Source organism: Tamandua tetradactyla, chromosome 5 (assembly GCF_023851605.1).
Source record: "Tamandua tetradactyla isolate mTamTet1 chromosome 5, mTamTet1.pri, whole genome shotgun sequence".
Classification (NCBI taxonomy): domain Eukaryota; kingdom Metazoa; phylum Chordata; class Mammalia; order Pilosa; family Myrmecophagidae; genus Tamandua; species Tamandua tetradactyla.
In genome coordinates, this window is record NC_135331.1 from 71,357,172 (window position 1) to 71,384,514 (window position 27,343).

At 37.4% G+C, this 27,343-nt stretch overlaps 1 protein-coding gene and 1 long non-coding RNA gene across 3 annotated transcripts in view; one reads left to right on the forward strand and one right to left on the reverse strand.

Moving 5' to 3' along the window:
• Nucleotides 1-27,343, forward strand: part of NLGN1 (neuroligin 1) — a 714,506-nt gene that overhangs the window by 114,855 nt on the left and 572,308 nt on the right. The window lies entirely within an intron of this gene.
• LOC143684260 (uncharacterized) lies at nt 7,413-22,797 on the reverse strand. Its single transcript, XR_013175941.1, has 3 exons — nt 22,479-22,797; nt 10,784-10,857; nt 7,413-7,682 (listed from the first exon to the last, which is right to left on the reverse strand). It is a non-coding gene; the product is annotated as an uncharacterized LOC143684260 (long non-coding RNA).

Below are 27,343 nucleotides of genomic sequence, written 5' to 3' on the forward strand. Positions count from 1 at the left end.
CTCAGCCTCCGTATTAGTAGGTACTTTTCCAGACTGCAGGGACAATGTCTTACCTTAGATGCCTTATGGTCTGGCAACATCTGTTGCTTTGCGTAAGGTCAGTGTTGTGTGTATATGAATTTCCATTGCCGTCTGTCATAAGAGGGATAATTTTTTAGAAGTATGGTGTTCTGGGATAAAAACATGGTATTTGAGCCAGAGAACTTGTCACTTAATTCCTCTGTGACTTTGGGGACATTCCTTACCCTTTCTGAACCCCAGTTCAATTCGTTTGTGAAATGAAGGTAAGAACAATATACTTCACAAAATAGTAATGAAGAATAGACAAGGTAATGACTTTCATAGATGCTTTGTAAATTTTTTGACAAAGTAAATTATATTATTATAGCAGCTAGGATTTCTGGATTTTTGTCAGTAGAAAGTAAATGAGAAGACGGAGCCTCTCCCCACACCCTCTGTTGTGTACCCAAGGAGGTGACTATTAAGTAGTACATAGGTAGAATAATAAGATTGCAGATGTAAATGTTGTGACCATATGCATCAATCAGAAATTGCTTAGTAAAGGCAGAAAGAAAAATCAACTTACAAATAGGGTTCTACTCTTTTTTTCTCCTGTATGAGAGAATAGTTAAATTAATGGCTAAATCTAATTAAGAAACTGAAAAATTATGGCACGCTTGCTGCCAATACTAAACCCAATGGACTGTGATATGGGGATACGGTAACATTCCAAAATTACCTGACCATTGTTGAATATTAAGACAATTTTGATACCTACCCTTTGAAATAAAACAGCCCTTGCAATTGCATTTTGTAATTTGTTATTGGTTAAAAAATTAACGACTTTTACCATAGTAAAAGGATCATCACAGGTAAAAAAAACACGGTTTTAATTAAAAATGACAGGTAAAGCTACTTACACTCAGATTGGATTTATATTAGCAATTATAAAATAAACTATATTTTGATCATCACAGTTTTACACTGATATATATCCAAGAGTTCTAATCATATCCAGCTCTGCCCCTAACATTTTGTGGGGCATGGGCAAATATATAAAAATTATAAAATAAGCTAGCAAACTATTAGATAGGTTCTGTCTGCCTACCTTGACAAATATACTGTTGTAGTTTGCTAGCTGCTGGAATGCAACACACCAGAGACAGATTGGCTTTTAATAACAGGGGATTTATTTTGTTAGTTCTTCAGAGGAAAGGCAGCTACTTCCCGCTGAGGTTCTTTCTTACGTAGAAGGCACAGGATGGTTTCTGCTGGTCTTCTCTCCAGGCCTTTGGGTTCCAACAACTGTCCCCAGGGTAATTCTTTTCTGCATCTCCAAAGGCCTGGGCTGAGCTGCAAGTGCTGAGATGAGGAACGCTGAGCTGCTTAGGTTGTGCTACGTTGTGTTCTCTCATTTAAGCACCAACCAATTAAGTCAAACGGCATTCATTGCAGCAGGCATGCCTCCTAGCCGACTGCAGATGTAAATCAGCAACAGATGAGGTTCACGTACAATTGGCTCATGGCCACAGCAACAGAACTAGGTGTTTTCACCTGGCCAAGTTGACAACTGAACCTAACTACCACATATACTTTCATAATTACCTAGAAGCCCGGGTGTGAATTTAGAATTTTTTGACTCCTTGGACTTCCATCAGACCCTGGCATGAGAGTAAGCCTCCCACCCATGGCTTGATTCACTTGCCTTCCCACCCCCAGCTCAGTGCTGCACTACAAGGAGTCATGTTCATATCTGGTGAACTGTACTTTCAAGCTGCCTCAGCAATACCTCCTGGCCTCAAAGGACTTGTCTTGGCCAACCCTCTGTTCTGAGGATGCACACACCACTCGAATGTTCTACAGCCCAAGGCTGGAGTAGGAGCAGGGCCTTCACAGGTCTAGGTTGGGCTCAGGCCACCAGACAAGGCATCAGGACTTCAGACACCTGGAGAATGTTCTCGAAGAGGGGTGTTATGCTCCAGGTGGACACATTTCTTTGGTTCTGAAAACTCCTTGTCCTCTGAGGAGATGTGTAAGAAGGTAGAGATCATAGAGAGACCTTCCAAAGCACAGGACCCAAGAAGCCCACCTTGCCTGGGTCTGCTGTGATCCTTGTCATGCACAAAGCATTTGAATCTTTCAGAGATCTTACTTGGATAATGCCACAACTATCTCCATGGCAATAATAAATCTAATACAGTGATTTTAAATGATATATTCTTTAGGGAAAAGTAAAACTTTTAGTTTTGAACCAAGGTATTATTCATATATTGATTTTTAAAATGTTCTCAATAACATTGTGATTTTTGTTGTATTATATTGCTTATTTTTTAACATATTTGCAGGGCATTTGGTTATTGAGAAATCTAGGTTCCATATGTCAAAGCTGCAAAGCATACCGAATAATCTAGCATAGACACAGCTCCAGCAGGAGTGTATGTATCAGTTAAGAGAGCCTAGTTTCATTGTGGTTACAGTCACAGTAACATAGGGATCTCAAACAACAGAATTAATTTCTTATTCACACTGTATATCTTTCCTGAGTCTGCCCATGTCTCTGTTTGCATGACAGTCACTGTTTAGACTTCATAAGTCATAGTGGAAGAAAAAAAGAAGAACCATTTGGGTCTTGCATTACTATGTGCTCATCCCAGAAGTGACACATGTCTCTTCAGCTCATAACTCATTGGGAAAAACTAGTCATGTAATCCTGCTAAGGATATTCAGCAAGCAGGACATTAGGCAGACAGAACTGATACCCACATCACACATAGCACCCATAGATATGTCTAGAAAAACATAAGGATACGCACCAAATTGTTGACAATGGTTTCCCTCAGGCTGCAGTGAAGATGGAGTCTTTGTTTTTTATTTTTACTTTTTTGTGGTATTTTTAACTAAGCCTACCACATACACTTTAAATGTATAAATATCTAATGTACTATCCATAAGTTAAGAGTAAAATATGCATCCATCTAATGGTAGTTTTACTTCCGTGGCATGCCTACCGGTGATAGATGCATCTTTAATTAAATTTGGTATTTGGTAGATACAACTGCTTAAATATTTTACAAATGTTTAATGAACAGATGTTTGTTTAATCTGATACTATAAGAAAATCAAAATGAACTCACCAAAAGATACAGTAGAATGAAGCTTACATACTACAGAAAGAGGCTGATAAGACACCCTGCTTGCCACTTGTGACTTCTTTGGCATGCTAGAGGTTCTGGAAACTGACTACTGCCATGTCTAAGATTTCATTTAGTACTAGTCATATTAAAATAGCCATGCATAAATTTCACAGGACTCATGTATTTGTTTCTTACTTACCTGTCCCACACTATCTAATTTTCAGCATTTAAATAACTAATTCTTTTTTAGAGAAGTTATGGGCTTATAGAAAAATCATACATAAAGTACAGGGTTTTCATATGCCACCCTATTATTTACACCTCGCATAGGTGAGGAATATTTGTTACAATCAATGAAAGCACATTTTTGTAATTGTACTATTAATTACTGCCCATGATCTAATTTAGTGTTTACTGGTTGTGTTGTACAGTTCCAAGATTTTTATAAAAACGTTTATTTGAGTAACATATCTGCAACCTAACATTTCACCTTTTAATCTCATAAACTAAGTTTTAAATTCAATGTTTCTGAACAATTTCTAATTGCTACCTAAATATGAATCAGATCGCTTAAAAGTAATTTAATTTTCTAAGACTTGGTTCATGAATACTCTTTAAGCCTATGCTGTGACAATCATTGACCACCCCACAGCACACAAGTACAGTGCCTCTGATAGCGGGGATTTTGTTAAATTAATGAAAGCTTAATAATTAAGTTTTTAATTGCATTTGTAAATTTTTCATTAACTGAGGACTTTTTGATAATGAAATCCCTTTTTGTCCTGGACACTTTGGAGGTAATACACATTTTTGGAGGTATAATGCTAATTCAAGTCTAATAAACCCCAAAGCATACAGGATCCAGTCAATTACCATGAGAAAGTAAATTGGGGAGTCCATAAGAAAACAGGGACTTGTGGTGAACTGTAAATGCATATTCTGCTTTAGCATTCCAGTTAACTTTTTTTAAAGTACTGTGCCGGGGTAACCAAACACTCTTCAGGGTGAGATGTAAGCATCTGACTATTACTTCCAGACTAACATAGGGCCGCATTTCTCATTCATTTTTACTTAGGATTCAATTTGTATTTGCATAGACTAAAGATCTATGGATTATCATGTTCTAAATTGGGCAAACAGGAAAAAACATGTAGTCAAGAGATGCAAAAATTCTCAGAAATAATAATGACATTGATTTTATGATAGGTACATAGTTTTGTTGAACTCAATCTGACCATATTTTTGGATTTAAAGGATGAATGATAATTCACTATATCTAAATTTAGAAACTTTATGGCTAAGGAACAGCAGTGAATTTCTTAGCTCATTTCTAGGGTTGTTAGGAGAAAAATCAGTGTGTAACTTTCTGTTAAGTTCAGAGAGACAAAGGGCAATCTCCCAAGTCAAACTGGAGCATAAAGAAAAGAGGTCCTTCACTGAAATGCAAACTTTTCAAGTCACCATTTGCTCCATGTCTCATGGAGCTTTGCTAATGCACAAAGGTGGGCAAACTCATTATTTTTATATTTCCGGATTCAGGTCAGCCAAAGCACTAAAAGAAAAGGGGGTGGGCTGAAGAAATTCATTGTTTTGGAGAGAGGCCTCTCCATCGTTGTTAGCTCTTACCTGCTGTGCTGGTTTGAAGCTGTTGTGTAGCCCAGAAAAGCCATTTTGGAGAAAATTCAATTGCTTGAGAGCTGACAGAGATGTAGACATTTAAAGATGCTTGGAGTGCCGACTGAGAGAGCAGATGCCTAAACATGGATGTTTGGAGATGCAGAGCCCAGCAGATGTCACCATGTGTCTTCCCATGAGATGCTAAGCAAGCCAGAACCCAGAGTTGTGTCCTAGAGGAGCTAAGTGAAGGCTCATAGACACTTAGAGAGGAAGCCACTGGCATCACAAGCTGGAAGCAACAGAACCGGGAACAAGGACTAAGCAGACTCCGGCCATGTGCTTTCCCATGTGACAGACATCAGCCTTCTTTGAGTCAAAGTATCCTTCACTGGATGTCTTTATTTACACATTTTTATGGCCTTGGAACTGTAAACTTGTAGCTTAATAAATTCCCTTTTTAAAAGCCACTCCATCTCTTGTCTGTTGCATTCATCAGCATTTAGCAAACCAAAACAGCTGCTCTTAGGAATACCCATTAACTGTCCTGACAACTTATGTTTGTTGGTGGAATGGGTCTACCAAGGTGATGTTGAGTCACCATGAATTGGCAGCCCAACTACCAAGGAGAAAAAGTTAAAGACTAGACCTAAACTGTAGTGCTGCTACCTGGATGCCTTATAACATATTGAACAAACATGTGTTACATATTCCCAGAGTCAGAACAGTACTTCTCAGGGTTCAGAGGTCCATTGAGACTCAGAACAATCACTTAAGGGGTCCCAGAGTGAGCAATGGAAAACTTGGAGGTCACAGCATTATGGGTCATTTTAATTTTGAATCTGACATTTGTTAAGCATCATTGTGTGATATTTGATTCCTGCTTTCAGGCAGCTTTAAAGAATGAACTAAATTCACATCAGGAAGTACTTGGGCACACTTCAATGCCTGTGCTTAATAACAGTTTATAGGGCATGTGATATGTCAGCCACCGTAGGTTTATTATATTCTTTTCTTTTTTTGTTTTTAAGTTCATCCAACTCTTATATTCAGTGTGGTGGGTCTAATACTTGGATTTCCAGATGAGCAAACTGACTTAGAGACGGTAATATGTTGCCCAAGAGCACATAGCTAGTGAATAGTGGAAGGTGGATTCAAATCTATGTCTGTTTAATTTCAAATCCTAAGGTAGCCACTATTGTCAGCTATGGCTGCACTTGCTATGCTTAAGATTCCTAACTGCTGAGTCAGACCAGGCATTTCGCAGCAGAGCCTATCTTACATTGCACAGTGTTTGTGATCTGGGCTCTGGTCAGGTTGGCCAGACTCAGATCCTGTCTCTGCCACCTACTATATATGACCTTGAACAAGTTATTTTACTTTTGGAAGACTTTACTTTCTTTGTTGTTCTTGTTGTTTTTACTGTAAAATGAGGACAATAGTAAGATTTAATTCCTAGAGGTTTCATGAATATTAAATGATTTAATCTGTGTGAAATGCTTAGATGAAATGCTGTCTGGCCCACGGTGAGTACTCCATAAATAGCAGGACGTTTTGCTGTCATTATCATTATGATTAATTACTGAAAACCATCAATCCTACAAGTAAGGACTAAACGGTAGCCTCATACACACATGAACTAATTGATTTTTTCCTTAAAACTTTTAAATATGAAAATTAGACTTTTGGAAGTTGAGCTGAGGAATATAAAACCTATTAAATAAATGAATTAATTGTAGAACTTCACACAAGCTGACAGTGGTGGAGGGAAAGGAAAGATGATAAAGAGAAAGACAGGTGTAGAGGGAAAGGCAATGGAAGATCTCTACAGCAGCCACCAAGTCAGAGACAAGATAAAGACAAGAAATAGAGACGATTTTTATCACATAATACAATTAGCTTGTGGTTTCAAATGAACTATTACTTCCAGCACAGTTTACTTTCATACTTCTAGGCAGACATCAAAATATCCTTCTATCTACTCAGATGCAGGTTGAAATTATGCTTAAAAAAATAGTCATCAGTAGGTTCACTGTTATCACTGGGCATCCTGTGCTAATATGGACTCAGTAAAGAGGGGCAGAAGTTAGGTCCTAACAAGCAAAAATAAGAAAATGGGTACTTTATCAGTATCCCCTTTGATTAATAAAATACTTCTATTGCTTGATTTTACACATGACAAAGACATATGGGTTGGTAAATTAGTTTTTTTTTAATTAACTTTTTCATTTCTTTATGTTTAGAAAGCAAAGTGCTAATGAGTCTATATGATGGAAGAGCAGAACAGTTGAGGGAAGGAGAAGGTTTTGTATTCACGAATTTCTGCCCAGGTCACTGATAATTATCCTCAACTTTACTTTTTACAGTTTGTAAATTATTCCTATCTATTCATACACATATAAAAAATTATAATACTATACTCTGTGGCCAGATTCTCTAGTTTTGAGCCAAAGGCTGCCACATACTATATGGTGTTGGGTAGCTGATGGCTGGTTAGCTGATGGCTGGAGGTAAGCGGCCTACTGAGTCAGTCACACAGACACAGAGCACACAGCACACAACTCAGGAGACAACCCTCAGGGGTGAGTGGAAGGCGTCCGCTTTATTGAGGAAGTGCACAGGCTTATATAGGCTGGAAGTATGCAGGGACACGTGTCGGGCTGGGATTGGTCACTGTTGTTGCTAGGGCAGGGGGCAGATTTCTGGGATTGGTCACCATTGTTGCTAGGGCAGAGGGCAGATTTCTGGGATTGGTCACCGTTGTTGCTAAGGCAGAGGGCAGATTTCTGGAATTGGTCACCGTTGTTGCTAAGGCGGAGGGCAGGTTTCAGGTCAGCCATTTTGTGTTGCCTTGCATCAGCCACGGCAGCCATGTTGGCGATATTTTATGGCTTCTCCAACAACATGGCTGACTGTATTAGTTTCCCATTGCTGCTGTAACAAATTACCAAAAAAACATTAGTGGCTTTAAGCAGCACAAATTTATTATCTTACTGTTCTGGAAGTCAGAAGTTTAAATCAGTCTCACAGTTAACTATTGTTTTTAACTAGGCTAAAGTTAGGGTATCAAAAGAGCCGGTTCCTGCTGGAAGCTCTAGGACAGAATCTATTTCCTTGCTTTTCCCAGCCTCTAGAGGCCAACTGCATTCCTTCCCTCATGTTCCCTTCCTCAGTCATCAAAATTAGCAGCATAACAGCTTCAAATCTCTCTCTGAGTTTATGACCTCTGTTACGTTGTCATGTCTTTTTCTTTTCCTTTCTTCCTCTCATCGCATCACATTTGACCCTCTTGCATCCCTCTTGTGAGGTTCCCTGTGAGTACATTGGACCCACTCCCATAATGCGGGATAATCTCTCCAACTAAAGAGCCTTCATTTTTGCCATGTAAGGTAATTTATACATAGATTCCAGGATTTAGGATGTGTATGTCTCTAGAGGCAGGACATTTTTCGAAACAGTAGTTCCCAATCTGTGAAGTGGGATCAATGATAGTGCAGGATTCTTGCAGAATTAACTGAAGCAATACTTGCAAGATGCTTAGAATCATGTCTTATATGCATCTGCACACATTAAATGTTAAATATTATTAGTAGCTATTGTGTGCCTGATTATATTCTTCTACTCTGTATGAAACAAGTTACATATGCATCCACTGGATTCTATAAAATACTTAAATGCTTCTTATCTTACACCTAAAGAGTTGTGCTTTTTATTATTTACTCCCTCCTACAAGATAGACAAATGTCAAGAAGACAAAGACAGAAGAGAAAGATAGCAGAAAACTAGCTGAAGGAGCGAGGGAGGATAAATGTTTGAATGCAAAGCATAATGGGAAAGATATTTGCAACTAGAGTTATGTTAATAGAAAATAATATGTTTGGGGAACATTGACATGTTAAGATTCAAATTAAAATGCAAAATTGGTTATAACAGTATTTTTTGAAAATGTTCATATTTTTCAAGTTGCCTTGCCAGATCAACAGAGAATGTCTTAGAGTTTGAAATGCAAGTACTGATAAACTCTAGGGATACAAACATTCCTTCATTCAGTTATTTATAAAAATATTTTTTGAGCAATTTCTTCAAGAGGCAGTACAGCATGGTCTTTAAGAGAATGGGCTCTGGATTTAAGTGGCTTTGTGTTAAAAATTCATTTCCATCACTGATAGCTATGGTCCTGTTTCTTGATGGCCTCAACCAAGATATGGGCCAATTCATTGTGTCTACCACAAAAGATTGCTGTGAGAGTACTGAGCTAGTGCAGGTAAAGGTCTTAGAACTCTGTCACTGCATTTGCCTTCAAAAGGGCAACTATTATTAAACTGTGTTGATCCTTAGGCTAGGAGAGATAATGATGAAAATAGTTGTGGCTCTTAAATCTCAAATAGCTTAGAAATTAATTGTGGGAGACTGAAAAGTAGGCAGATTCTTATAATGCAGTATGACAAATGCTCTGAAGTTGATAGGCATCAAACAAGTTGCTGCTAGAGCAAGGAGTAATATGACCTCACTCAGCTTTAGGGAATAAGGAGGGCTTTCTAGGGGAAGTGAGTGATCGGTGAACTGGATTCTCAGAGAATGAGATTTAGCTTACAAAGGGGGTAGAAAAGTGTATCAAACCCTGAAAGAATCACATGCACCCAGAATACTTTTAAAAAATTCATGTAGTCTACTTTTGCTGGAGAAGAAACAAAGGAGCAAGCTGAGAGGAGTGGAACAACTAGTGTACAATAAAGACGTAAATGAGCATGGATAAGATCAGGAAGGTTTTGTCATGCGTGTCAGGGAGGTCCACCTGCTGGAGATTCCTCAGAATAATCATGCATGAAATTTAAGCTTTCGCTGAATTGCTCTCCTTCATTCGAGTACATCTTAGAAAGCAGATGGAAGGAGGGCAGAGCCTCCCACAGGGCAGCCACATTGGGGCACCTCTTCAAATCCACTCTAGAAGTGGTGGGAGTCCCCAGAAAGAATGTGGGGAAAGAGAGAAGTGGGTAGATTCTAGAGGCTTTTGGGTAGAATCTTAAATTGATTGATTCCATGTTGCCACACTTCTTTTAACTGGAAACACAGTGTTCTCTCTTAAATGACTATTTCATAACCCACGTTCACTTTACTTCCTGAGTATAAGCACAGTGGTATTTTGTCCAATAAGAACTTATAATACTTATATTCCTGGCCTTGATATAAGCATTGTTCACACTCAATTCCACAGCTATCAATTGGAATATTTGTACTTCAAATTTATTGTAAAGTCTATGACTACGGTACCAAGAGAAAAATAAGCATGATAAATAAGTCTCTTCTTTTCCCCTTGTTTCATAAGGAATGAATAATTTTCTTGGTGTGTGAGTCATCTTACTTATTCAAGCGCTTTAGTATCTGGAGGTCTTGTTTTACATTAAAACAGAGTAAAGCTAGCAAATAGGACCTAAGTGAGCTCTGTCCCTCATGTGTCAGGAGAAGGGTTTTGTATTCTTTTTATTACAAACAAACTTGACTTCAGTTTTCTCTTCATTTTCTTCCCATTGAACAATGCATGTGAGTTATTATGCTTCCTGATATTACATTGCTGAGAAAAATTAAATTACTTAAATGAGTAGCATTCATTGTTTTTGCAGGCGGAAACTTTATTAGTCAGAGTATATAAACCACTACACTCACTGCTTTGGCTCATAATTTAAATGAAAAACAAAGTCCTTGTCCTCATCTCACTGTTTTTGTTTTTTTGTTTGGTTTAAATGCCATGACACTAGGAAACAATAGGGTTTCAGACTTTTATTTTCACTTCCTTGTTTAGGTTTTGCTTAACACATTTTGGGTCTTGCTGACTAGACCACGTCTAAATAATATAATAGAGTATTTATTTTAAATGATTTGGTGGATTTAAAAATGCCTAGTTATTAACATGTTTATGATCACCAGAGATTTTCATAAAAATCTGCTGTTAATTTAGAAATCCTTATGTCATTTCACAAAACAAAATTGAGCAAACCTACCACATTATTGGTTTCATGTTAAAATTAGTTACATACAGGGTGGTGCAATGGTGACTCGGTGGCAGAGAATTCTTGCCTGCCATGCCGGAGACCTGGGTTCGATTGTGAAGCTGCCCATGCCAAAAAAAAAAAAAAAAAAAAAAAAAAAAAAGGTTACATACAAGAGCTGGTGGAGACAATGATTTGAATGTTTAGAAAAGGGATTTAAAAGAGTTAGTCTATATTGGCATTTATAATTTCTAAATTTAACTTTTATTTTTTCCTGGAAAGATAGGCCACAGAATTTGTAGATAAATTCCTATTATTTAAACACATGAATGCTTATTGATAGGATATACATATATATATATATCAGATAGACATAATGTTGGCATTTCGATTTGAAGTCCCATGCATATAAAATCTCTATAAATGTTTAAACTCCAGTTTCTCTCTTATAGCACCTTAAGTGTTACTAATATACAGGAAGTAAGAGGTAGCAGGGTCTTCACGTCAAGAACATTTGGGGATTGCACCCCTTTGGAGCTCATCAGAGTCCATTCAGGTGTATCCCAAGGGGTCAGTTGATGCACAGCTCAATATTCCTTCTTAACATAGGCTGCACACACAGCTTCAGCAAGACACCCAACTCCTGCTGCTTGAGAATAGTGTTACTTTAATGATGATTATAATGTGCTTTAGTGTTGCTGGGAGCCAAATGTATCCTTAAGTCCAAGGGAGAACTCTGCAATCAGGGTGAAGTATAATGCAACTTACATTATCATTTGAGAAGTTGGCCTTTTAATTAGGATTTTTTCCCCCTTCTTCTATACTTATTTATTACCCACCACTTCAAGGTGAATGATTGCTGTGTGTCTTTATGAAGATATCATAGCAACTGAAATGCATCCAATGCAGGGAAAGGAGGGGTCTGTATCAGACAGCTTACCCTGACACATTCATCAATGAAGCCACAGCTTTGATCCCAGCACCTGAATTCATTTGTAGTACTTGATTTCCCCTCCAGCAACCATTACCAGTTAGGTTTTATTAAGTGACTCCAGCCTTTGCTTTTAGCTACTTCTTAAGCCCATTCTAGCACTGCATTGTCATGAGAAATTGATTAAGGAAACATCTAATAAAAGAAACTTTAAGCAGACAGTTTGATATGACCGTGCTTTAGCAATTCTTAGAGTTAGTGTATTTTGAGTGAACTTTATTCACTAATGGATTTTGAGATCATCTGGTCTGAAATGGTTATCCTTATTTTATCTTCTGGCAGACTTTAATAGGATTGAAAATTTTACGATAAAGAATAAAGTTAAATAGTTTTTACTGTTTAGATCTCTTAAAGGGAATACCTTGACTTACCTCATTTTTATTCTTACAAAAAAAGAAGAAACTGTGTATCAAGCCAGTAGACATTGGTAATGCACAAGAGGTAGGAAACTTGGATTTTAATCCCAGTTTACAGCATAGCAGCTCTAGACCAGTGGCTTTCAAACTTTTTAATCTGGGATTCATAGTAAAACAATTCCCATGGTGGCACAGTACACATGCATACATACACATGTATATGTATGTATATATGCATTAAAAATTAAAATTTCCACAAAATAATAATTTTAGTACAGGAAATGAACTCTGTTTTCTATTCTATTCTATTTCTATTTCTATTTCTTTAAAACAAATAAACAGATACTATACTTGGAAGATCCTGAGAAATCTACAGCAAAGTTACTTCAGCTAATAAACAAATTCAGTAAGGTGGCGGGATATAAAATTAATGTGCAAAAATTTGTAACATTTCTATACACAAGCAATGACCTAGCTGAGGAGTCAGTTAAGGAAAAAATTCCATTCAAAATAGCAACTAAAAGAATCAGATACTTAGGAATGAACTTAACTAGGGACGTAAAGGACTTGTACACAGAAAACTACATAACATTGCTAAGAGAAATCAAAGGAGATCTAAATAGGTGAAAAGACATTTCCTGCTCATGGATAGGAATGCTAAATATAGGTAATATGTCAATTCTCCCCAAATTGATCTACAGATTCAACACAGTACCAGCCAAAATTCCAACAACATACTTTGAAGATTTGGAAAAGCTAACTACCAAATTCATCCGGAAGGGAAAGAGACCCTGAATAGCTAAAAGCATCATAAAAAAGAAGAACGAAGTGGGAGGATCAACACTCCCTGACTTTAAAACCTATTATAAAGCCACAGTGATCAAATAGCATGGTACTGGCACAAAGACAGAAGCATTGACCAGTGGAATTGAATCAAGAGTGCAGAAATAGACCACCAAATCTATGGTCAACTGATTTTTGTCAAGAGCCCCAAATCCTCTGAACTGGAACAAAATAGTCCTTTCAATAGTTGCACATGGAAGAACTGTATATCCAATAATCAAGAGAATGAAAGAGGACCCCTATCTTACACCCTACACAAAAATTACCTCAAAGTGGATCAAACACCTAAATACAAAAACTAGCACCATAAACCTTCTAGAAGAAAATGTAGGGACGCATCTTCAAGACGTAGTAATAGGAGGTAGCTTCCTAAAATTTACACTCAAAGCATAAGCAACAAAAGAAAAAAATAGATGAATGGGAACTCCTCAAAATCAAATGCTTCTGCACCTCAAAAGACTTTGTCAAAAAGATGAAGAGGTGGCCAACTCAATGGGGGAAAATATTTGGAAATCACTTATCAGAAAAAGGTTTGATTTCCTGTGTATACAAAGAAATCATACAACTCAACAACAAGAACAATCAGTCCAATTATAAAATGGGCTGAAGATATGAACAGGCATTTTTCTGAAGAGCAAATACAGATGGCTCAAAAGCACACAAAGAGATACTCATTTTCACTGGTTATTAAGGAAATGCAGATCAAGACTACAATGAGATACCACCGCACACCTATAAGAATGACCGCTATTAAACAAACAGGAAACCGTAAATTTTGGAGAGGATGTGGAGAAACTGGGACACTTATGCACTGCTAGTGGGAATGTATAATGGTGCAGCCACTATGGAAGACTGGTGATTCTTTAGGAAATTAAATATCAAGTTGCCCTATGACCCAGCAATAGCACTAATAGGTATATACCCAGAAGACCTGAAAGCAATGACACAAACAGACATTTGCACAACGAGGTTCATAGCAGCATTATTCACAATCACCAAAAGATGCAGACAAACCAAATGCCCATCAACAGATGAGTGGATGAACAAAATGTGGCATATACATACGATGAGATATTATGTAGCAGTAAGACAAAATGATGTCCTGAAGCACATGACAAGATGGATGAGCCTTGAGGACATAATGTTGAGCAAAATTAGCCAGATACAAAAGGACAGATACTGTATGATTCCACTTTTATGACAAGCATAAAGGTATAATAAGAGACTGATAATACAGAATATAGGGGACTTAGAGATACATAGAAGCTAGAGACGGGTGAACCGTCAGCTAATGAGGTTGAACTTCAATGTAAGGGAATAGATAGGAGTGAAGGTGATTCTCTAGTGGGTCTAGAAGTAATATTACCATATTGAAGATGAACAAGACTGAAAGGGGTTGTTTAGACCTACATGTTCCACTGACACGCTAAAATATGAATGAGTTCTCATAAGAGATACTTCAAAGATATGATTCTTGTTTAAAGAGTATTTAAGTCCAGGGTACAGGGGGAAACTGCTGTTGCATGCTATGAGCTATGTTCCAAAGGAAGCCATCAGCACTATCACAGCAACAGCAGAAGTAAATAATGGGGGTGGGTGGGTGGACAAGAGTTAATAGGAAGTTTAGATCTCCTGTTTGGTGAGAATGTGTTTATTGGTTTTCTGTCTCTTGGGAACAATGAAATTATATAAAATAGAAATGTTGATGGACTGTGGATTTTGGGCCTTCTACATGATGCCCGATGAATACAGGTGGCTGAAGGATGCACTGACAGAGAAGTACACTGGTGAACAATGGTGTGTACTTATGAACAAAAGTTGTGCTGCTGCAAAAAGGACCAATGCCGTGAGGCATGCAACGACGTGAATGAACATGTGGGACATTTGGTGAGACAAAATAAGCCAGAAATAAGAAAACAACAATAGTATGGTCACTTTTAGAAAATCCTTATAAGAAAACAGGGGCCTAAATTGTTAGCTTTTATAGCAAGACACATTAAGTCCAGAGTGGTGATTATTATTTCTGGATTTGAGAGGCTGTTTTATTTATATAACCTGATATTTAGAGATAAGAACGAAACCGAACAGGTTGAACTTAAAGTAATTCAGAACATAGGGGTGAGGAAGACAGAGTCAATATTTTAGAACCCATACATACTCTTTGAGACCAATGGAAGAAAGGTTTATTTGATCTGAAACTAAAATTTTCAGAAGTGCATAATCTAACTCAACCTATCTGTATAGCTCATTTGAACAACTGAAACACAGGAAGCACAGAATAAGAAAAAGGTCCTTTAATCCTGTATAGATTATTGTAAGGCCTGGAAACATCCTAGAGTATATTAAGCAGATAACCAAAAAGTATTGGCAAAGTCCCTTGAAGTAGGGGAGAAGGACTATGGAACTATTAAACCTTACCATCAGGAAATCCCCTGATACTGTGTCAAACTTTAGGGATACCCAAATAAATAGGCCATGCCCTCAATCATGAGGCTTACTCTTGTGAAGCTTAGGTAGGTAGCAGAGAAGCTTAGACTACCTATAGGCATGCCTGAGTGTTACTTCTGGAGGACCTTTGTTGTTGTTCAGATGTAGCCTCAGTTTCTCTAAGCCCAACCCTGCAGGTGAAATCATTGCCCTCCCCCCTACGTGGGACATGACATCCAGGGGTGAAAGTCTCCCTGGCAATGTGGGAGGGGACTCCCAAGAATGAATCCAGACCTGGCACCATGGGATCAACAATTCCATCCTGACCAAAAGGGGGAAAAGAAGTGTAATTAATAAAGGCAGAGAGTGTTCAAATAGAGTTGAGAGGCTACTCTGGAAGTTGCTCTTATCCAAGTTTCAGGTAGACCTTGCTACCTATCATAACCTGCCAACCCCCAGCCAGGATGATTCCAGCCAATCCTAAAGAACACCTAAGGCAATATATTAGATTCCACAAGGGTTCCAGGCACTAGAGAAACTTTCCAGAAACCTACAACCTCCAGATGGGTTCCTGGTCCAGATAAGTCCTGAAACCTAGCCCAGCCTCTCCAGAACATCAAATACTTCCATCTTCCTACTTCATATTAGTGACAGACCCTTCCAATATCAAAAATTTAGAGTTGCCATAGCCCAAACGACCCCAAAGGAAGATATGGAAAGATCAAAGGTGATGGTGGAATTTTACATAGAAGATAGGACTTAACAAATGACTATGAATGCTGAATCATTAAATTGATATCTTTTAGTCTCCAGTATTTTAGAGCAGCTAGAAATAAAAACCTAAAATTGTGAAATTGTAACCTGTGTCAAAGTTTGAAATATGTTCTACAAGTAATTGTGGTGCTGTGCTTGGAAATTTATAGCTTTCTTAGATATATGTTCACAAAAAAAAGAAGGAAAAAAAGACGACTGTGATGATAAAAAAGTCATAAAGCCCTCTAGTCTCCTATGTACTGGAGCAGCTAGAAGGAAAAATATGAGAGGATTGTATGGTAGCCCATGACAAACTCTGGGATATGTCCTGTAACCACTTTTTGAAGAGTGCTTTGAAAACTATTGCTTCTTTATTGGTTTGGTTTGTATATATGTTATACTATACAATAAAAAAGTTAAAAAGCAAACAAAAAAACACTGGTGACAAATGATTAAATCAATTTCACAATCCATGAATGGGTCACAGTTTGTACAACAAAGCTCTGGACCACACTTTCACAATTTACACAGCTTAGAAAGAAGGTGGGGATACAATAAATTTCTAGACTTTCCTCTCAACTATAAAAATCTGTGACTGCCAGGAAAATGGATGCAGATTATGGTCCTCACATGTCATGCGACTGATCCAACAGGATAAATATCCTGAATAGGTCAATAGATGCATTGCCTGCCTGTGGGATCCCCTTCAACGTACAGCTCTATCTAATGCAAATTGATTCTAGGAGTGGTACCATATAAGATTTTTTTCAAAGAACATTTTTAATAATCACCAAAATAATACCATTCCAATAAAATAATTTCTTATATTAATGAGGCAGAATTGAAGGTATCTTATGTAATGAAATCCACTTTCCACACCAATGTCATTTCCTCTGCCCCAGTGTAGACCAGGCTGGTATGGGAATTTCATGAGAAAATGGACCATTCCTATATTTTGCAACCCAGTTGACCATTTTGTCCCCAAAGCTGGCATTCTTCAGGGTCCAGCACCATGACAGTTGTTCGATATTTGTACAGTCTATAAATGTAAATGAATGAATGGGTGAATGAATGAATCGGTTTTAGTTAAGACTTGCTCTAGATAACTAAGAAATTCAGTTTTCTTTCATTTCTGATCTTCGTTTCGCTCAGTCTTCCCTGGATTTAGTTTCCTAAATCAGTAAATTCTGGTCCTCTGCTCAATCTAAACACCTGTCAGTAGCTCCTTTCAATGATTGCCTTCCTCTCTGGCTTAAGATATGGACTTTCTCCTTTTCACATTTTCCTCATAAAACTGACTTGCCCAATATCTCTTTCCTTAGACATCATTTAGCTACACACTAGTTCATGGAAAAGAATGAAGAAATCTTATTAATGGCTTATAGTGTAACTGCTCACAGGAGAATTTGCATCTCAACAACAGCCTCCCAGGAGAATGTGCATATTTGATGGTGAAATTACTAGTACTATTAGAAACATGGGAAAGCCAGTGGGGTAAATATATCAGTTCCCACAAGCTATATCAAATAGTTGATGTTAGAACTTACATCAAGAAATAAACTGGGTTAATGCTGGGGACAAAGTTTAATAAAAAATCCTGAAAATGTTGTAGTGTTTATATATTTTTTTCCTTCTATGGTCTAAGTTAGGTTTTCTCAAACTGTGGCTGTACATAAGAGGGTGCTTCTAAAAACACCAATTTCTAAGTCCCTTGTCAGATCTACTAAATCAGAATTCCTGAATGTGCAATATTTTATTAAAGTTTTTTTTTTGACTAACTCTCTCAGGTGATACCCATGCATGCTGAAGTTTAAGCATCAAAGTTTAAATAATTTTCCATGCTGAAAATATTTATGATAACTCCTTTGAAAATAAGTTTAACTTTCATCATATCCAGTATTTGGAATATTTTTCCTCATTTATTATAAATGGATCCTAAGACCACGTGACATGAAAGCAAAGTTTAGCCAATAGAAGCTTTTATAGGGAACTCTAGACTATATGTCAAGGCTTAGCCAAAGCCTGTCTCCATAACAAACAGAAGCAACTTCTAGTATATTATATCACAGATTATTTATTTAGCAAAGACAAAAGATGTTTAATGAGTGAAGGATAGGAGTACATGATCTTTTAATCCTATTTCAGCTTGAGAAAAAGAAAAACTGTTTCATTAGACCACACATTATTAGGAAGCTAAATCTACTAAAGAGAAAGCACAACAAAACTAGATGTTTTATTTGTATTTCTATGCAAGTACATTTTGGATATTCCATGCCTTTAGATATTCCAATCTAGTGCTCAGATCTGAAATTGTGAACAAAGACTCAATACTTACTCTTTCGGAGCTTTTGATAATTCTGGGGAGATAATTTGTGAAATTAATCTGTATTGTTGTTTAAGTACAGTTGTGCTGAGGAGAAGTAAAGGGTATGTGGAGAGTATACCAGAATGCTCAAGCAGCCTTTGGGGCTCACAGCAGCCTGCCTTGAGGAATCATGTTCAACTGGAATGTTGAACAATGACCAGGAGGTAGCTGGTCAGGCAGAGAGGGCAGCATGAGGGAAGATTCTGACCTTTATCTTGAACATCTGTTTATTGAGTGTTCATATGTAGCACAACCTGTGTTAAGAGTTATTTTTACTTTTAAAAGATACTTTAAGCTACAACAGAGAAATCACTAGCATGCTATTGCAGGAAAATTTTGCTAGAAAATGCACATTTTATATTATGACATCATCTCCAGGTAAAAATGAGCTCAGTGTCCACTGCCCCCTCTCAGTGACCTTGTGTCCAATCAACAAGGACAGCACAAAATTTGGCATAACTTGTGATTTCTAGTATCATTCTTTAGTTTCTGCTTTCACATTTTTCTTTCTGGTCACAAAACACAAAGATGAGTATAAACATGTAATAATTTATAGTAATAATGATGGCCTAATGATAACAATATATACAAGGTGCTTACTTCAAGCCAGGTACTACTCTAAGTCTGTTTATGAATTATCTCATTTCATCTCTATGACAACCCAATGTATATATCAAAATGTTAGTATTTGTAAGGCAAAACACACTGTATATATTTCCTGTAATTACTTATCAGTATTATTGCAGGAGGCCTAGAGATAGGAGAAATTTATAAAATAATTTTGTATCATCTCTGCCGCATAACCTCACCACGAAAGCATAGCTTACTCTTCACTATGCAAAATCATTCAATCATTTCAACAGATTCGAAAAGTCCCCATTTGTCCAGGATAAAGAGCTAGGTATGCATTGCCTAGTAGGGAACTATTGTGATTTCTAGAATACCGGGAGGAAACCTTGGTCAAAAGAGGAACGACAATGGACCTGAGTTAGTTAGATGTTCAGATGTTAGGGGTTTAGAGTCTTCTGTCTTTTTCGGGAGTCTTCTATAAAATTGTAAATGCCCTGGATTTGGGACGCACCTCAATCAGTGACACCTCTGGGGAATTAGTAAGAAAACAGAATTGATGGTGAAAGAGAAGAAAAATTAATGTGGAAAGTCTGGCTTGGCATCCTTGGCTCTGAGTAGCTGCCTCTGCAGTAGTCTCGCAAAAGCCGTTATCCAGTGCACACTCCTCTTTCTTCATCTCCGTACATGACCCCAGACCTGCACCCCTATGTTGGGTCATAAGAGGCAATGATGTACAGGGGGAAGCCATGTGTACAGGCACTGCAGACACACAAATCCAGGGTCTGTCTCACAACTGACCTGTGTGACTTTGACCAAATTTGGTGCCTCGCTTTATTCATAAATGCAATGGGAGTGATAATATTATCACTATTTATGATAATGTTAATCACAGTCATTAGGTTACTGTGAGGATCCATTCATCCATTTATTCACTCAGTCAGTTTTTGAGAGTATATACTATTTGCCAGGCAGTATTTTGCCTTTCAATGGAGGGAAGACCAATGGTAAATAAAAAAAGCAAGGAAAGAATAGAGTACAGAGAAATAATAAATTGGGGTGGGGGTTTAAAATAGGATGTGCAGGGAATATCTCCCTGGTAAGATGGCATCCGAGTCTAGACCTGAATGAAGTGAGTGAGTGCGTCACACAGGTGCAGGGGGTAGGGGGTTTTCCAGGTAGAAGGAACAACTAAGGTAAAGGTATTAAGATGTGAAAGGTATTAAGACACATTCAAACAACTGCAGGAAAGCCATTGTGGCTAGACCATGCGGATCCAAGGAGAGAACTGTCTGAGATAGTTCAGAAAGCTATCAGGAGGGTAAGAGCATATATGGGCCTGGTAGGACATTGTAAGAACAGGCTTTTACTACATATCATCTAATTTAGGATGCTTTTTATTGTTAGCTTCATTATCGATCCATGTATGACTAAGAAAAAAATATGTGGTATGTAAACTGTGACACAATGTTTTCTAATCACACAGAATTTTTATTGTGTATTATAGAGTTCATGTGGTCTTATTTAGACAAAGATTTCTTATATGCGCCATGCTGCCTCTGTGCTTTTTTGCATTCACAATGACTTGTTTCAATGTTGAATCATAGTGGAAACTTATTGTGGACATTAAACTCAAGATGTGTAGTCCCAATGCTGTGATCATTCAATCGAAATGCTGACACCGTGAGCTCTCTGACCACGTTTTTTCATGCACAAGTGATGTTCACTATGTCACAACTGCCACCTGGCTGACAGCGAATATAAGACACTTTTTTATTTCATATAGCAAAAATATATTTGCATTAGAATCAGTTAAATATGAGGTGTGAGATGGAAAACGATAGGAGTGTGTTGAGATAGGCATAATAAATGAAAACACAATAAGGACGTTTCACACTGTCATGCTGCCTCAGCGCCTACCACCCTGTCGTTAATGACACAGGGACATTCTGCTTTGCCTCCACATCTTAGTCCCTCTGGTTAGGCCCTGCAGTGACCACACCTGCTTACATGAGAAAACAGCTTCTCCCTCTCCCTGGATTCACACCCCCATGAAAATCAAATACAAACTCCCGAATCCCTACACCTGCTCGACAGTCTATGACAGCCCCACCCCTTTTTATAACACTGTCAATGCCTCGTCCCCAGGTCCACTGTAGCTTTTTGCTGCCCACCTGCTTGTTTGAGCTTATACTCGAAACATTTCTCCCTGTGTGACCCTGGGAGGTGTGACACCATCTCTGTTCTAGGACCTATAAGTACTAATCAGCTCTGTTTCATGCATCTCTGATGTCATTTGCCCTTGCTGCTTCTGACTGTCCACATACAAATACTTACCAAAAAATAGGGACAATGGTTTACTTAAAGCAGTACTCTCACACCTATGAAGAGAATAGACTGACAGGAAGAAATAGGGGAGAAGCAAATAACTGGCCAGGAGGTCTGTTTTAATAACAGTCATCCAGGAAGATGGTAGGGGTTGGGTCAGACTGGCAGTTATGGAGGTGGTAAGATGCTGTCAGATTCTGATATATTTTGAAAGCAGAATTGGTACAATTGCTGATAATTGGACATTGGATAAAGAGGAAAAGAGAAGTCAGGGTTTCAGTCACAGATATGGAAATGATGGGAGGATGGGTTGGAGTCCAGAGGGAGACCAGGAGTCTGATTTGGAACATGATGTATTTGAAATGTTTATTGTAAATTCAAAGGAAATGTTGAGCAGGTGATTAGAAAGTGAGTCTGGAGTTTAGGGAAAAGTTAGTCTGGGGATATAAAATTGACATAAAGTGACTCTATCCCATGATAGGTCCTGTTTAGTACCATGAAACAGGATGTCATCACCTCGGACAGTACTTCTCAAGAATTTTAGGCCACTATCTATACTTAAAATATCACTACCAGTACCCAAACACACACACAAAGGTAGAAGTTACATTGTTTCATGGAAATTCATCTTACTGTTAACAATATATTTTGGTCCTCTTATGTCGTCTTTATTCTTTTTCATTCAAAAACCAATACAAAAATCACCTCATGGATTAAAAAAAACACCGTCTTATAGCAAAAATTAAGACAGATAAGATATGAGTTCCATGGACAAGACTTAGAGTTCTACAGTATTTAGAACTCTAACTCAGGTTATATGCACAAAGCTGTTCTGCAATGTCTAGTTCATATTAAGTACTCAAAGACATCAGTTTTTATTATTAAGGGGGTCTCCCTCCCAAAACTATTCTTTGATTTTCTTTTTATCAGCTCCGCAGTTAGAAGGCTCAGGTGATGGAGTACAGTAAAGGAAATAGGTGGTGTAGTAGTTTTCTATGCTGCATACCAAATTACCACAAACTTACTAAGTTAACTAAATTAAAATAACACACATTTATTATCTCATATTTTCCATTGGTCAGAAGTATGGGCACAGTTTATTTGGAAACTCACTCAGGGTCCCACGAGGCTTCAATCCCAGTGTTGGCAGGGGCTGCAGTTTCATCAGAGGCTCAGCAATGGAGAGATCTTATTCCAAGCTTCCTTGGGTTCTTGGAAGAATTGATCTTTGTAAGGTTGTGGGACTGAGGTCCCTGTTTTCTTGCTGCTAGTTGTCCGCGGGTCACTCTCAGCCTCTAACAGCCACCTGAAGTTCTCTGCCAGGTGACTCTTTCCATAGATGGTTCAGAGCATATTAGCTTACTTCTTTAAGGTCATCAGGAAAGGTCTAAGTCTCCAGTCTGCTGAGATGGAGTCATATGACAACATAATCATGGGAGTGACATCCTACCACCCTTGTCACATAAGGTGATTTAATCCAAGAGGTAATGTCACTTTTGCCACACTCTTTTGGCTAGATGCAAACCATTTGTCCCACCCATACTCAAAGAGAGATTTCACAAGTGCCTGGCTCTGGGGGTCACGTTAGGGTGTGTCCTCCACAGGTGTCTAATGGAGACATAGCCCTAGAAATAGGAGTATTTTCTTCCTTCTATCCAGCTATTCCCCTCAGCCTGGTACTTGCGGAAAAAAGTGGAGAATTTTATCCTTCATCTTGATTGTAGAATATCATAAATGAAGGATAAGAAGACCTGAGCAATAATCTCATTACTTTTATGTGTATCTTGTAAAATGACAAAGTAATTAATCTGACATAGCCTTTGCATGCCCATCTTTAAATGGTGATGGTGGTGTCATTCCAGCATCTTTTCTCACAAGACACTCATGGATATTATATAAATTAATTTCCATACAATTGAATTTTTAGCTATAAAATGGTGTACAATATGAGGTGACGCCATGCTTTATTCTGATGATTATACTCTGGTTTTCCACGTTTTCATTGCCATTCTGGGGGAACAGCAATGTGATGGAAGTTCTCTGACCTTTCACCTTTTGCTCTAACCCTTTTCATAGGAAGCGCTCAAATATTTATTGAATGAATAAAACCGTTTTTCTCCATTTGGTTTATAACTTATTTCTTCATCTTGGGAGCCATAGATGATTTTACCTTCTCTTATAAAGTATGTTTGATTTTTTCAAAGCAAACCAGAAGTGTTGCACAGTTTGTACTAAAGGACTACTTTATTGCTTTTTTTATTACCTGAAAAATGCAACAAAAGTTTAAAATTAATAACACCCAGTAGCAGGGAATAGGAATAATAAAACTTATGTTCCTTGCTTCAAAGCAACTCACTTTCCATTTCCTTATTAAAAAACGAAAAAAAGATCAGAAGGCTTTCTTGTGGTTTTATCAGGGAAGTAAAAAAAAAGAGAGAGAAAGAATGAGAAAAAAAGAAAAACTTTTTAACTTAGTCCTAACTTTTTACTGCTCAACATCTATCAATTTAGAACAGAGTTGGAGATATACTTGATATAGATGTTCATCAACCCCAAAAGACTCAGAAAAATTTGGGAGAAGACACCAAGAGCAAAGCATCAGAGAAAATAACAAGTTTACTAGGGCACAGTAAATCTGGATAGCGTTAAGTATTTCATGGGCCCTTAAATGAACCATTCTTGGAAATCTTATGTAGTATACAGAGTTGTCATCCCAAGAGAGAAACATTTTTCTTTGGAGGCCAATATCTAGTCTGCAGTTGTGAAAACATACAGAAACATTTATCAAACGCATTTTCCAATGCTACTCATTTAAAATAATAGAACTTTGCCAATATCCTCCATTTACACCTGTCACCGATCTCTCTGGTACTGAAGTTACATACCTTTTTAGCATCTTAATTGAGCTCCTGGAAATAATATCGACACAGTCCAGGTTTGCCTTTATCTGCTGGTTATTTCTAAATGAATATTCTTTTCTCAATTGAAATTCACTTTGACTAATATCTAACCTTTCAGTCTAGTTCCTAACCCACTTTCCCACCTTTATTCTCTCAATAGCCTCACCACCTGGCATGTGCACTTCCAGTCTAGAACAAATATGTATCTGACTTCTTTATCTTTCATTCGGGTATGACATTGTGATCCATTTACAAATCCTTTCTACACCAGTTCTTTGAGTTAAAGTGCCTTTTGAGATGAAGGCAGGATTATTCTATTCATGCTGAGAAGGAATTTCTGTAATCATTCCTCTTGCACACAGATTATCCTGATAGAAGAAATGAAGGAGGGCAATCACACAACATGAGCAGGCTTACTGGAGATGAGGTTTTCCACTGACTTGTAGTGGGAGGCATATTTGGGTGAGTAAGAAAGGTCAGATGATAGAAAGCTGTGCAGCTGGTCTGAGGAGCTTCAATTTTACCCTAAAGAGTTGGGAGTCACTGATGACCTAGGGAATTTGCAGTGTTGAGAAGAAAATTAGGAAATTAGTATCTCACTGGTTTGTCCTAAGAATTGACAAGGCATGAGACAGATGCTAGTTTGAAGGATATTTTAGCCTTGCTGGTGTGAACTGGTAAGCTTGGGTACTTGGGAGTGAGAGAGAAGAATGAATGGGAGGTGTGTGGCATAGAAAAATGACTAGGCTTAGTATGTGAGACTATGTAAATTTTGAAAAAAATATCCATTAGGAGAAAGCTCTCTTAAAGGGAAGTTTTGGAAAATAGAAAAATAAAAATATTGTTCACTGCAGGTCTAAGTGGGTTTTGTGTGTTTATATGAGAAATTTGTATATAACAGAGGTGGCTGTTTCTTTTATACGCTGTTGTTTTTTGCTCCTTCAATTATTTTCTTTTAAGCCAATTGAGCCCCTAGAAATAGTGAAATATCTATATTGGGTTGAATAGTGTATCCCCCAAATTCATTTTCACCTGAAACCTCAGAATGAAAATCTTATTTGGAAATAGGGGCTATACAGCTGTAATTAGCTTAGATCAGTCACAGTAGACTGGGGGGCCCTAAATTCAATGACAGCTGTCCTTAGGAGAAAAGGAGAGGACTTACAGAGATACTTACACAGGGAAGACAGAGGGAGATTGGATGGATGCAGCTACAAGCCACTAGTTGGGGTCCACTAGAAGGTAGGAAGAGACACAGAAGGAGTCTTCCTTGGATCCTTCAGAGGAAGCATGGGCTCTAGAAATGTGAAAGAACAAATTTATGTTGTTTTAAGCCACCAAGTTTGTGGTAATAGATTATGGCAGTCCTAGAAACTAATATGATATCAAAGCTACAATAAGTAATAACTCTAACCGACTTGTCTTGAACAGTTAATATATGCCAGGCATCATAGTAAGTGCTTTATCCAGATGAGATTATAGAGACCTGTGTTGTAGGGACTAATCATATATAGTTTTTAAATGAGAAAACTGTTTTGAGGGATTTTTGCCTGAGGTCACACTGGTAGTAATTTGTGGAACAAGTCTTCCTACGATGGCAACTGGACTCTACGACAATGCAAATGATCTCTCAGCCATTCCTTCTGCTGCTGAGCAACTCCTAGGAACTATATTTCAAACTTTAAAGTTCTCTAAAATCATTTTTTTGTTGAGTAATCTGAATCATCAATGGATCAAGGGGTCCTTAAAAAGTTAAGGCATAAACTTCTTGTTCTTGGGCTATATTTCTTGGATCTCCTGTAGGCCTCTGAATTTGGGGTGTCATGGTAACCATTATTTCTGCTTTCCTCTCTTCTCTAGGCTTTGGTATCTAAAGATTTTTATAATCCTTAAAATTATTTTATCCAGGGACATAAGTTGCGTGGGTGGTTTAAAATACACACACACTTCTAATAAACTTGAAATCATGGTAAAGCAACATGAAAAATATCTAAACGTTGTTAATGATTCTTCTTAATTTATCATAATGCCTTTGATGCAATGCAAATCTGTACCTTAGAGTTTCTGCTATTTACAGAAATATATTGTCATATGAGCTTTTTTATTTTAAGGAGTAATATCTCCAACTTAGGACAGGAAGCTTTATAAATATCTTTTATAGTCATAGTGATAAATCATTAAGGAAATTAATCTTTTAATTTCCAGGTCGCCCACATATTGAACCAACAACTGGGTGGTTTGATAATTTGATCATGAAAATGATTTATTTATTGCCAATTTCATATTACATTAAGTGCTTCAAAAGTCCCATTTTTCTTTTGCATGTTTCTTTGAAATATTTCTTGTTTGGAAATTCGTAGAATTTCTATAAGTGAGGCAAGGTTGTAGATTGTCCTCTTTTTGACCTCCTACTATGAATTGCATTTAGTGCTGGAAAACTCATTAAGTCAAAATACCATCCAGGCACTATTCTAGATATTGAAATTGTAACATTGACTAGGAGAGTAAAAAATGCGATTATGCTTTTGCATATATAAGCATAAAAGATCATTTACTGATTATATGGGAAATACTAAGATGTAAGGGAAGCAGAAAATCAAAATCATTCTGGGAAATGATATCTTGTAGACAATATCAATGACTTTAGATCTAAACTGCTGTCCTCAAAGAAATAGAATGCAGGCCACAAATTTGGGTCTCATTTGTGAATTAAAGTTGCTGCACTTAAAAAGTAAAAAGAAATAGATGAAATAAATTATAATGATATATTTTATTTAATCCAATAAATCCAAAGTATTATTATTTCAGAATGAAACCAATATAAAAATTATTAGTGGGATTTTAAATTCTTTTTTTTTGTACTGAGTCTTAAAATTTGGTGGGTATTTTACACTTCTAATGCATCTCAATTTAGACTAACCATATGTCAGGTGCTTAATAGCCAAATGTGACTGAAGTGGTTACTGTACTGGACAGTTAAGCTCTACTGTCTTGATTTTCTCCTTGTCACTTCCAATTGTGAAATAGGAGAATTAAGTTTTCGTATCTTTTTTCCATCAACATTGCAAACGTGGAAAA